Source organism: Thermobia domestica, chromosome 8 (genome assembly GCF_964235325.1).
Source record: "Thermobia domestica chromosome 8, izTheDome1.hap1.1, whole genome shotgun sequence".
NCBI lineage: Eukaryota > Metazoa > Arthropoda > Insecta > Zygentoma > Lepismatidae > Thermobia > Thermobia domestica.
In genome coordinates this window covers 120,478,667-120,492,499 of record NC_137461.1, presented here as the reverse complement: position 1 = coordinate 120,492,499, position 13,833 = coordinate 120,478,667, and the positions used below count along the sequence as shown (strand labels likewise).

At 37.0% G+C, this 13,833-nt stretch overlaps 2 protein-coding genes across 6 annotated transcripts in view; one reads left to right on the top strand and one right to left on the bottom strand.

Moving 5' to 3' along the window:
* The window catches only part of LOC145693173 (uncharacterized), a 95,694-nt gene extending 93,526 nt beyond the window's left edge, over positions 1-2,168 (bottom strand). The window contains exon 1 of one of the 2 annotated variants that reach the window (XM_081768938.1): positions 2,032-2,168. The gene's annotated coding sequence lies outside the window, so the exon portion shown is untranslated. The other variant, XM_081768939.1, reaches the window with a different exon arrangement.
* The window catches only part of LOC145693174 (uncharacterized), a 46,434-nt gene continuing 34,274 nt past the window's right edge, over positions 1,674-13,833 (top strand). Inside the window, exon 1 of one of the 4 annotated variants that reach the window (XM_081768944.1) lies at positions 1,674-1,833. The gene's annotated coding sequence lies outside the window, so the exon portion shown is untranslated. The other 3 variants (XM_081768941.1, XM_081768943.1, XM_081768942.1) reach the window with 3 other exon arrangements.

Below are 13,833 nucleotides of genomic sequence, written 5' to 3'. Positions count from 1 at the left end.
ATGTCGTTTCTTATTTTAAAATACACTAACTAAATCCGAGACAGTCGTGTGGACCACCATGGACGATTTTAAATGAAATCACTCGTAAGAAGAATTCAGGCACTTCGTGATCTGATTGCCGTTAGTGTTAAGAAGATAGAGGCATATCTTATTTAACTTCCTTTCTTCAAGTGAAACGTTCACGTTTTATAATTAAATGACACATGGAGAGAGACATTTTATGACTTGTTTATACTAATATAGAGGTATGCACTACAAAAAGAAAGGGAATGTAGTCGCATTACTTTTTATTCCATACTAGTTGAAATGAACGTTCTTTGAACGGGGAGAATAAGATTTATGGAAAATATTTGAGCGTCCTCTTCTCCCTTAGGATATGCATATCAATGGAAGTGTAATAATAAAGTCCTCATGAGATATTCTATTTTTGCAATGAATTTGGAATCTCCTTGTTTCTTAAAATACATCCTCTAAGCAAAGTTATATGATAATAATATCTAACTCAGAGGTAGGTACCATGCTCAAAAATCTACTTCAAACTGTTCAATCATTTCCCCGTGACGTGATCAGAAACAGGCAACGTTCAGTTAAATGTGAAGAAAGAATTTATACAAAGCGCTCTCTTTCCCTTAAAACTGAAATTCTTTCAAACTGGGAGAGACGTGTTCGCTTATTTTAAATGAGGAGTTTATATATCGATTCTTTATTGCTCTTCGTTGTATCAATGACTTGGATTCACATTCAGTTTCAGAATGTCCACATTAAAAATACGGTTACGAGAACATTTTGTAACATTTACGAAAGCTACATTCACAAAGAGAGAGAGATAGTGAAAATGTACATCATTCGTGAACACGAAAGCAGCATTAATAAATATGAATCATCATCATGCAATTTTAATGCCAAAGGTAGCTTGTAGTGATCACATAGTACAGGTTGGTGCGTATTTTTCGAACTGTCTTCCTTTGCACATACACTCACAATCACTGACGCGCCTGTTCGCTAAGCCTGCACCACTAGATCATCTTATGGGCCTTCCAACCTAGTTTTGCCTTATCCGCATTGGAAGGAATGCTAAATTGTGTTGGCCACCGTAGGACAGGTTGGTGTTTTTCTCAAAAGAAATTGTTTCAATGGCGTATAAATTTCCACTATATTACTTATGACGGCTTAAGTTTAGAGTTACAAAGATAAGATGACATAAGATGACAAAAATGATTGCATATTATAAATATGTACACAGCTACTGGGCTTGTGTAAAGTCTTAGGTTGCGCCCATAAAACTTAGTTCCAAGTAGGATGTGAGACAACAACAAAAGAACGTATGGAAGGCATGAGAATGCTATTTTCATGAAGTTCAAGTGTTACTGTCATATACATTTTTTCTCTTAATTTATACGAAACATTGTTTTACGTAATATTCTTAACAACCTTACAGATATCTTCACTGTTCAGAGAAAAACTGCAACAATAACATAAGGTGGCGTGGGAGGTCCGGGTTCGATTCCGGCGGGAGCTCATGTGGTTCGGATTCCATGTTAATCAGTAGGTCCACGTCTCATATAGCCTCGCTGCTGAACGGGACGTTAAACTCAAAATCAACTCAACTCAATAATATAAGGCTTCTTGGTAAAACTGCACTTTATGCAGAACATTTATAGGAACCAATACTTAAACGCACACTACGGGGCTTGTAACTCCCTTCGCTCGCTCAGCTGTTTTGTGAAGTAAAACTGGAAATCTTATATTTGCAAGATTGGGGGAGAAACTAAAAGATACCCAAAATCACTTGTGCTGCACAAAGTGTACTCTTGACGTATTTCCATTTAAAAGGTATTTTAAATTCTTATATGATCATAGTTTCATATATATATTTTTTTTCATATTACCGGTTTTAAGTCCTCTATGGTGTAAGCTAATTAAAGCAGTAAACCTCAATATAAAAGTGTAACAAAAATCCTATTGTAAAACACTACTTCTTATGTTGCTTAATAACATTAATCAAGCCTCGTCTAAATCATACTAGCTTACCATATCTGCCTGATATTCTCATACGGCAAATTTGTTTACATCTCACGCATAAATTTACTCATATTTCTGGACTACAAACAGCCATTTTTAAATTGTTTTGTTTTGCGATTGTGAACAAATGACTGTCGCAGAACACAGGGAGAATTTTCATTCAGTTGCAAAGTACTGGTAAGTTTTGAAAGAAATATGAATGTAAACTATTTTATTTCTGCAATTAGAGCTTCTCGATAATATTTAATGCTTATAGAAGTCATTCCTAGTGATAGCGAGTTACAATATACAGTTAAAGTTAAAAGTTATTATTCAATTTTAGAAGGCGTCTGGTGGGATTCCGTTGTGCTTGTGATAATGTGAGGTAACATGTCCCGCGTTTTTGTAATTCAATTATGCTTCATTTTACAGCAACATTCTGTAGTTTATGAGCGTGACTCTGTAAGTGATTAAGAAAAATGATACGAGTGGTATTATGTTTTTGTATTTTTGCGTAATATTATTGATAATGTAATAATTGTTATGTGATGTTGGCTTCATATAACTATTGTATGTGCATTGAAACGATTTAAAACGCATAATATACTTATAGATCATTTGAAGTTAACATTTCTATCAAGCTGTTCAGAAAAGTGAGCTAGAGACATTCTTTATACTGTAATCGTGTAAGGAGGCCTATATTTAGTTAAATGTAGTTTTTCATACACTTACATATAATAATGTGTAATTGTTTACCGCTTGCGGTATGAAATCGGATCAATTAAAGCTAAATAATTGATGCAGGTTATTTAAGACACCAAAATTTGGAAAATTTAAAGTTACAAATATCCTGCAACGAAGGGCGCCTATTCCAAGCAAGATCTCTGTAGGCGACAGAAATGAACATTAAGTACGGTAATGACATAGAGAATGTAAATATTCCACGGGATTAACATTTTGGTTTAGATTAATAATACAAGGTTTCTTTTATTAAAATCAGTAGGTAAAATTGTTAATTAAAAAAGAGAGAGAGAGTAATTACTCAATCATTACTCAAGCAGACTGTTCTACCAAACCTTCACACATTTCTTGCATTTTCAGGTTAGGTTTGAGGTTTCTATTAGAGCATGTACTAAATGAGGAGCTCCATTACTACTTGAAGATTAATGTGAGGAGAGTTCAGTACAAATACAATGTGGACGTGTCGCATAAAAACGAGCGTAAAGCACTAATCATCTTGTACTAGGTGGCTTATAAAAAGCACGACTGCTATGTAACAGACTCAGGGCAGGAGCGCAGCAGAGGAGTCCGAGCGTTAGCGAGGGGGTGCGTCTACAGAGAGCAGGCGCGTCAGGGATGGGGAATATATGCATAAAGGAGGATAATGGAAGAACACACATACACATACAATACTTTCATTATCACTCAAAATTCATTTCAATATGCTATGCAATGACAGTAATTACTTACATTCACACTGTCATTCCTTCAAAAAAAATGTCTCCTATCGTATTTTATCTATAAGTAGAAGCGTCTACTCGAGTGAATACAGAGTAATGTTTAAGGAACTTACTTAGCAAGGCGGAGAACATAAGTCATGTGTGAACATGAAAACGCATAAAGGAACTTTGATTCTTTACTACCGGTATGCAGTTGTAATATATGACTAGTTTGTGGAGTCCATTTAGCACAGGTTGATGCGTGTTTTCACAAGTGTTTGTTTCAATGACGTAAGCTTCCAGACATTTTATTATGACATATATGTGTGGAGTCATATTGTTTATACCATGCAGATATATTCTTAATATCTACTACTCTGTGAGCACGCACCCGGAAAATAACAGCCTAAAAGGTTGTAGAAGGCAATTACTGAAAAACTTTTGAACAATTGTATCTTGTGAGGCCCCTGAGCTTTACCTATTCCAAGTAGGGTATCGGCATGTGCCCACACAAGAAGAATGTGGAAGGTATAATAATATTATTTCCACTGAGAAATGTTAGTTTTACTCTTGTAGAATTTGTCCCCATATTTTTAATCTGTACGACCATTTATTTTCACACTATACGCTTTTAAAAAGGACTGACGCTGTTCAGCGTGAGGTTTCACCTAGGGATGTATCGGTATCAGTGATATCGGTCACTTTTGGAAGTATCGGTAACGGCAAATGGACACCAATATTTTCCTAACTATTTTCAATTTGTTTAATATTAACAGTGACAATTATATTTCATCGGTTTCTTTTAGACATAAAGTTGATCTAAATTATTATCAATTGTACAATCGATTTTTTATACATGTGTATGCCTTTGATTTGCATTACTCGTACTCAACTGATATTTTTAGTCCCTCGATGCCAAAATAGTGATGAAAAAAAGCCAAAAGTTCTCAGTCAGGATTATGGGCACCCGAAGAAAATTTTCTAGGGGAAGGAGACATTCTATATTACAAATATATTTTCGTGAGCCAGGAGGGCCCTACCTTACCTTCCTCTTTCGGGCGCCCATGGTCAGGATAGCAGCCCCTTTATTTGAATTCCAAACGAGACAAGAGGTTTCAATTCAGAAGTAAATGCTATGGAAGAAACCTACAAGACGCTCGCTTCGTCTTATGTTCTTCTACTTACAGGTTAAAAACAATTAATTCTAAAGTTAATAAATAGGACATTTATTCCGAAGTTGGGCGTCCGCTTTCGCCAAGTTTTTTCGCTGTTATCACATTTTCTGCAATTTGTTATTAGGTTCATTAATCCGTGATCTTCACAAACTTTTAAGAGATTTTGCTCGTTATCAACGTATTGCTTCACAAATGTTAAAACTATTAGTTCATTGCCCTTGTACATTCGCCATGTTGATAACATAAATGCACGTTTCTTTCCAACAATGCAATTGTTTGGTTACCTTGCGCCAAGTAGTTCCCTCCGCTCGCCGTATAGTCCTATGTTTATAACCGCTTATATATAACAAATAAACAGATTTTTCGAGACTCTTATATATTATCAAGCACACAAACGATCAAATTATCTATATCTTTCCTGTAAATTTTAAAAATTTTGCTGGAAACGGACGCCCAACTTTGGAATTTAACCCATAAATAGTTTTGTCGTTTTCGACTTCGCTTAAATAACCCTCTTATTTATTTATGCTATACACGACAACACGTTCGGCATGCATAATTTTGTAAACAATAGAAATTTATAACCGTAGTATTCGTTTGCATTATATGTATGTAATAGAGACTAGTAAATCCAATGTAACTATCAAAGTACATTATCACTCTAAATATCATTCGCTGACTGTTAGAATTAAGTTTACACTATATAAGTATTTCCTCCTTTTTAGTTCATTTTATGTGAGCTGGATTAAATTTAGAGGAAGTATATTTTTTGTATAGAACCTAATATGAAATTCTGCTTTTTGTCTTTGTATGTCAGAGTTTGACCTTATATCATGTACCCTATTACAGCGTTGATGATTTCATTATTCAGAAAATTCCAGATAATATATAAGAAATGTGTCCAAAAGTGTTGGATATGGGTGAAAAAGTGGTATCGGTACATCCCTAGTTTCACCCATTTAGTACATGCGAAGTTCAGAGTTACTTCTACAGTCAATCATTCTTACAACTATGTTAAGTTTTACACAATTTTTTATAGAATACCTTACAAATTTGTATTCTATTAGTGACATCCATTTTTAAAAGTTGTAGGTAAAGTTGAGATAACCCACCACTTGACTAAGTATAAATTAAATGCAAGATTTAACGAAATTGTGTGTGAATATTAAGATATGCATCTTGGATTGAAAACGTAACAATCAAGATTTCGCATTGTGTGTGTGTTGCTTGTCTGCTTTCGCTCATTATCATTTTCTCCAGCCCGTACGTTACCCAGTGGATCTCGAAACCTATCCCCTCGTGTAGCCAAGCCTAGCTGAATGGATAATCTCAATAGAGTACGAGATTTTAGTGCATTAAGTGGGAAAAGATTGCTATCTTCCCTCAACGTCATTTATACCGGAAACAGGTGGGAAGTCGCCAATATGATACGAGTTTCTAAAGCATTAGCCCTTTCAAATTCACGACCAAATACCATGTCAGTTACAAATCTTTGCAGGAGGAGGATGAAAGTATTGATAGAGGAATTAGTGGCGTGCGTATCGTTATTCTGCACGTTAGAAGGTCCTAGAATTGAATCATGGAGTTGGCGACTCTAACGATTTTCTCCTTGAACAGCTAATATACTTTTCAACAGTGGATAGGAAGTTATTTCTGTGTTGTCAATATAAACGCTTGAGAAAATGTAAATAGTTCACCTGCTGGCTGTTCATGAGGTGTATCGTGCAGAAAACCATATCCTATTAGACCGATTCCATTTCAAATCGTCCAGACAAAACACAATTGATCCTCATTATGGTCTCAGAAGTGACCATCGTGGATTTTCGTGAAAAGTTGTACACATAAACTGGCTAGTATCAAGGGATAAAATACCAAGTTTAAAAGACTTCATTTAAATAAAACCAAAGTTATAAGAAAATATGCACCACAGTGCGTAGGCCCAATATTTGCCGAAATGAGCAATGTTGGCCGTGGCACGTTTTCAGAGTCTCTCAACTTTCTCATTATGAATTATATCAAAGTGTAATTTACAGGATTTACAGAACTGAACACAAAGTTTATACTAACAGCAGCAGAAATAATTATGGCTGCCATATTCATTTAAAAACAGAACAAAGAAACGAAATAGTAAAATGTTATAAAGTTCAGCATTTTTTTACAGGAAGAAGAGAGTTGGTAGGGAGAGTCTCTACAGTCCTTGAATACATCTTGCGGACTTTCAAACAGGGTAATGACAAAACAGTAGTTCATTTACTTTTGTTGTAATTTAACAATGAAAACACACATGTTTGACAACACTGTAGCACAATTCTAATAGTTTGTACAAACTTCTATATTTGCATACATGATGATATCATATCATATTGTAAATATCACATTACATTTTGTTACTGCAAGGTATGTGGAAGTTATGAATCAGTAAAACGTAACTAATTTATGTAAATCTCGAACAGTAACGTATGCACCAAGAAACCGTGGCACACTTGGGAGTGCGTTGTATTAGCATTCGGGCGGTCGCCACGGGGTCGTATCTTGCAGCCAATCCTGACTGATGTTTCCCTCAGTCCTACCAAGCAAATGCCGGGATGGTATTTAGCATAACGCCCTGGCCAATACCATTCGAAGTTCCTTCCTTTTGTTGTTATATATCTAGTGTAAAATGGCGACTGAGATGTACGTGGTGTTTGTTAATAAATAAATAAAAATAATACAGTAGAGAATTGACGAAGTATATAAACAAAGCTGTGAATACTTGTAATGTACAGGGTGAGCCAAAAGTCAGGCGAGGGTGCTGTCACAGAAAAGTCTGTTATGCTAGAAGTCCACATTCGCCTAAGACTAAGAGTGGGAGTGGGGTAACCTAAAGACCCGCGACCACCATGACCGCCATCTTGGTCTGCCACTTTAAATATCACTTTATTTTTTAAATTGTATAAAGGTAGCCATGAAAGTTCTGTCGCTTTTTGTGGAGGTCTTTGTTCAATTGGTCCTCACATTGTGAGTTGAATGCGAATGAAGGGCAGTTCAGTTACACCGTGACCTTGCATAAGGACAGAGTAAACATGGGCCTCCACAGAGCGTCATAAAGGCATGTATGATAAGTTCAAACTGGGATCAAACGCCACTGCAGCGATGCGGAAGATATGCCAGGCCTTTGGTGAGGGTGTCTTGACTACGCGGACAGTGCAGCGATGGTTTAACAAGTTTAATGACTGTGACGAAACACTCCAAGACCCACCACGTGCCGGATGACCAACACATGTGCAAAATGAAGATCTTCGAACAGCAGTTGAGACGAACAGTGGCCAGACATGTGAGGAACTGGGACTGCAATTCAGTGTGAGTGGAGATACCATTCGGCAGCACTTCCATCAACTTGGGAAGCAGTACAAGTTGGGTTGATGGGTCCCACTTGATTTGACTCGGTGCAAAAAGGCAACGCGAACAAACAGACACGGGTGTTTCTTTGCTGTCTCGTCTGAGGATGTTGACATGTGGTGAGAAGTAGGTCCTGTACGAAGCTGCACAGCACTGTCATCATTCTTTAGCATCTCATGAACCGCTTCCAAAACAGCCAAAAGAAGGTCCTCCTGTGTGTTTGCTGGACTGCTTGTTGCATCATGTATCGGGAACTGCTACCAGCTGCTCAGAACATCATCGCAACTGTGTACTGTCAGCAGTTAAGTCGTATTCAAGAAAACCTCAAAACTCTGAAGCCAGCACTTCTGAATCGCGAAGGAGTTCTCTTGTTAGAGGACAATGCTAAGCCGCATGTGGCTAGGATGACCAAGGACACCATTCTACGACTTGGATGGGAAACATTATTGCATCTGCCATACTCCCCGGACATTGCACCTGTTCCATTCCTTGACGCCAGTTAAAATCCCTAGTAGAAGCACAAAATGCACTTGATGGCTTATCGCTTCACAGCCCAGCTAGTTCCACTGCGATGTAATCCATGGCGTTCCAGAGCTTTGGCAGAAGGTCGTCGATGGTGATGGGGACTGTTTTCAATCTTTCAGATACGTCTTTGGTGACATATCGGTGCTCGGAAGGTTGTGATGAAAAATCGATAGAACTTTCTTGATTACCTTCATTACCTTGATAAGGCATACGGCACATGTTTTAAGACTGTTTTTTGACCAGGAATACAATGCTGCTGTCCATTTTTTCATATCGCTAACTATTGATGAAGTATTACCTGTTTTAGCCCCTTTTACACCATCACAACACATGCTCGAAATGACCACGTTGTGGAACAATGTTGTGTGCCACACGCCTCTTCCATTCGTTCGTGCACAGCCAGTAATGTGTCTGGGCGCAGAAACTCATGCATCCTCATCTGCTGCCGAGATGTAAATTTCGGATCTTAACGGCTATACCGTTGAGGTAAAAAGGCGCCTCATCTGAGAACAGCACGGCCAAGGGGAATTATTGGTTGCCACTTGTGCTGTTGCTCATTCTGCAAACTACATCCGACGGTCTGGATCGTCCTCTGTGAGTTACTGGTGAAGCTGGATCTTGTATGGGTGCCACTTGTTAGTGGAAAGTATCCTCCGAATGGACGTTTGACTGACTCCACGTTCCTGGGATAAACGCGGTGTGCTATGTTGGGAGCTTTTACTGAAGGATCGAGAACAGCGACTGTGGTTACCTCATCTGCAGGCGTTTTCGGGCGACCACTACGATGTCTGTCGTCCATAGAACTCGTCTCCCGGAATCTGCTGGTGAGTTTGGTCACATCATTGTGGGATATGGGCTCCCTTTCGGCGTGTAGCGCATTAAACTCCGCAGCCACCACACGCGAGCAGTGATTCCCGCATATCAGGGTGATCTCAATCCGTTCCTGGGTTGTCAGCATCATTATTCAGTCACTGGAATCTGCAACGATAAAGCAGGCCATAATTCACAACAGTTAGTGATACGACCAAATGGACAGCAGCATTACATTCCTGATCAAAATAGTCTTAAAATATGTGATGAATGCCTACTTTCCAATTAAAAAATTGATATTTAAAATGGCGGACCTCAAGATGGCGGTCATGGTGGTCACATGTATTTTTTAGGCTCCCTCACTCATCATTTATGGCGAATGTGGATCTCTAGCCTAACAGACTTTTCTGTGACAGCACTGTCACCTTACTTTTGGCTCACCCTGTACATTACAAATGTACGATTATACACAGTTTTGATAACACACTTTGTCAATTGTCGACTACATTATTTTTATTTATTAACACACCAGGTACACTCATGTCCAAAATGAATGTCGCGTATCTATAACTGTCTTCTTGTAAGAATATAATTTGATAATGAATTTGCAGGGTACTTTTAATCAGGGTGGATTGATTTAAATAAAAATCGTTGATTTAAATCGAATTCCGAAATAAAATAATTTAAAGTGAAAATAAGTAAAATCCCGTTTCTGTTCTGTTATTTCGGTTACGGAAGTTAATAATCATAATACATTGAGACTTAAATGTACAGTATGTACAGCATAGTATGAAAACAAGTGTCATTCACAGGATGATTAGGGAAAATCCCGTTTTGAACGGGTAACGGAGCAGTCCTGCTTTCTTTTCTTCGTAACAATGAGTTTGGGTTTTTAAATCGTCAACTATTGCAACGGGCAACATTTAAGATGAAAATTGTTTCGCGTGCGCGTCTGCTTGTTTGTTCCCAGATAATAGGGAGTATTTAGAGGGGTCCTTTTTGATGATTTATAACTAGGCGAAATTTGTGTATTTCGTGCTTCAAGCTAGTTCCATTTAAAATATATATATATATATATGCCCCTACCAAATATCAGTAACTTTTGTGAAAAAAAAGTGACATTTTGATAAACGTCGGTATACTTGTTCCTTAATGCTTATCCTTTTAAATTACCTATTTTTATTCTTTTAAAAACCGAATCTTCTAGTACCTAGTACCTATACCTATTTTTCGGTACTAAAGTAGTGTATTCATTATTCGATTACAAACGAACCAATAAAGCTTTTTACCTCGTTTTTTGCTTTTTGCTTTTTCAAGTCTAGAGGCATTGTAGAACAGGTTACGTGTGGCTTCACACCTTCTGTGTCGAGACATAGGAGGTAATGACGTCATAACTTTTAATATATATATATATATATATATATATATATATTGTTAGGCCTGCTTTTATTATTTTTTGGTGGGCTTTTGCACCTAGAAGATTGAAAATTTGCACAAACATTCACTCCACCGAGTAGTATTTATCAGATCACTGCGTTAACACAGTGAGAGTCCAGAGGACAAAAAAATTTGAGAGAGGGATGTTTTAACAAAAAAAAAAGCGCGATTTTCCCGCCTCAGATAAATGATGGAAACATGTGAATGGTACGTTTGAAAAGCAGTTCTATTCTGAAGGAAATGACGGACAAACCATGATCCTAGGATGAATATGGATGTCTCAGGAAATTTTTTACCTGAGATCAGTGTCTTTTGCGGTAATCTGGGACACTGTGGGGATTATGATAATTATTTTTCCCCCCCTTACTATTCAAGATAGAAGCTTGAAATTTGGTACACACATTTAGTACGAACCTTAGTATTTTTAAGTTGATTTTTAGGTCTCTGCGTTAACACAAGGGGGATGCAGGAGGGCTCAAAACTTGAAAAAAAAAATATATATTTTCAGAGAAAAATCCCGATTTCTCTGAAAATTTCCCGCCTCAGGGACATGAAAGGGGAATGTGAGTGGTACCATTTAAAAGGTTGCTCTATTGTAAAAAAAAATCCTATGATAAAAATTGATGATGCTATAGCCGCTTGACTGAAAGTCTATAGTTTACCTTTAAAAAGCCGCAATTTAAAAGGGTTAAATAAATTAGTTACGTTTTACAGATTCATAATTCCCACATACCTTGCAGTAACAAAATGTAATTTATGTGATATTTACAACATGATATGACATGGTCATCATGTATGCAAATATAGAAGTTCGTACAAGCTGTTAGAATTGTACTACAGTGTTGCCAACATGTGTATTGTTTTTGCTTTTTTTTTTTTTCACATTTTCATGTTAAATTACAACAAAAGTAAATGACCTCTGTTTTCTCATTACCCTGTTTGAAAGTCCGCAAGGTGTTGTATCCAAGGACTGGTAGAGACTCTCCCTACCAACTCTCTTCTTCCCATTTTAAAAAAAATATGAACTTGGTAACATTTTACTATTTCGTTTATTTGTTCTGCTTTTAAATGAATATGTCAGCCATAATTATTTCTGGAAATTCATTCTGCTGCTCTTAGTATAAGCTTTGTGTTCAGTTCTGTAAATCCTGTAAATTACACTGTGATATAATTCATAATGAGAAAGTTGTGAGACTGAAAACGTACCCCAAACAACATTGCCGATTTCGGCAAATATTAGACGTACGTACTGTGGTGCATATTTTCTTATAACTGGTTTTATTTACATTAAGTTTTTTAAACTTGATATTTTATCTCTTGATACTAGCCAGCTTACGTGTACAACTTTTCATGAAAATCTATAATGGTCACCGGGATGACCTTTGAAAATTGGTCGATCTGAGGTGGAATGACCCTATGGGCTCTACCTGCAATATTATTAGACCCGTATTTTTTTCCTTTTTTTCCTGCGTCCAGAGAACACTAGGACGATGTTCACGACACCGAATCACGTAATGAACTGTATCGTGGTTGCAGCAGCTGGTTTAAACCAAGGTTTAAAGCTTTTTTTTTTTTCAAAAAAAAAAAAAAAAAAAAAAGCCAAATGATTTAAACCAATAACGTAAAATGTTCGTCAAGTCTTGATGAACACACATTTGTGGGTTAACACGTTTCACTCCCGTATTTTGAAATTGTCCATGTGTAATTCTGTATAATGGTTTCACTTGTGCAACAGTTTATCTTTTTGTCCTTTTGAAATAACTTGACAATTATATTAACAAGTATGTATTATATTTGTGAAACGTATTTTTAGCAGGACTCCTTTGTGAGTGAGTCAGCAGACGTATTGCATTTATGGCCAATTAGTCCCGATTTCGAGTTCAAATGGAGGACAATTTCTCTCGAATGTAAGCCGAGAAGCGGTTTGGATTCCGCTTTAAGCTTATGTGACCCCTTCCAGCATAACTCGGTCGTTGCATAATAACACCAAGACGAAACAAGCTTGTTTCTGTCCATATGTGATATAAATACATGGAGCAAATTATTTAAAGAAAAAAAAGAACTTTAAAAACCATGGTTTTTGCCAACCCTGCCGAGCAGATATCACTTCGCTTCTTGAGTAAGTTCGAACTTGATGTGCAGAGCTACGAAAAAAAAAAAAAAAGAAATTTTCTTCTTCTATTATTATGACAACTTAGCCAGACGTACTTTTTATTCGACATGTTGGTTTTACTAATGATGGTAAACATCAAGAGAAATTCACACTCAATGTTGCAAACTATCAATAACGCATCAGATAAAATCTTTTAATGAAATACATGTAAGTTTTCGAAAACTGTGGTGATGTGGGGAATGCTGTTCTTTATGCGATGTTTAGAATCATAATGAAAGCCTAATATCAAATAAAAACTACGTAGTGTCATTTGGAAACAAAAAATCTACCAAGTTAGCAACACTGCCAACCGAATTGCATCGCCCTCACATATGTAAAAATCATCATTTTGATACAAATCGATTTTCTGAAATTCATCATAACTTAAACGCATAGTTCCTTATTTAAAGAGAATACTTTATTTTCTATTGTTGCTAGCCGATTTTGGGTCTGGGGGCCGCGGTGGCTCAGTGGTAGAACGTTCACCTCTGGTGCTTAGGGTCCCGGGTTCGATCCCAGCCCCGCCAAGTGAATTTTGTGGTGGACAAACACCGTGTGCGTGGGTTTCGTCGACGTTCTCCCGTTTCCTCCCACTTTCTTCATTCCACCATTTCATTCATTATTCATCACCGTCTTCTTAACCTAACCGGCATAACCGTGAGACGTAAAACTCAAAGGTTTCATTTTTTTCCGATTTTGGGTCCCGGGTTGGAAAGCCTGTAACTCGAAAACGAAACGTAATTCGACTCATGTTTATGGGAACTTTTCTATTTGATTTGATGTCAAGGTTCAAGTCGAAAAAATTTTCATACTGGTTTTCAAATTGTCTTATATACAGGACCTAAATGTCCACAGAAAATATTTACATTCCAAGTACAAAAATCGAAATGTCAGTAATTAATTGCGAATATTAGGG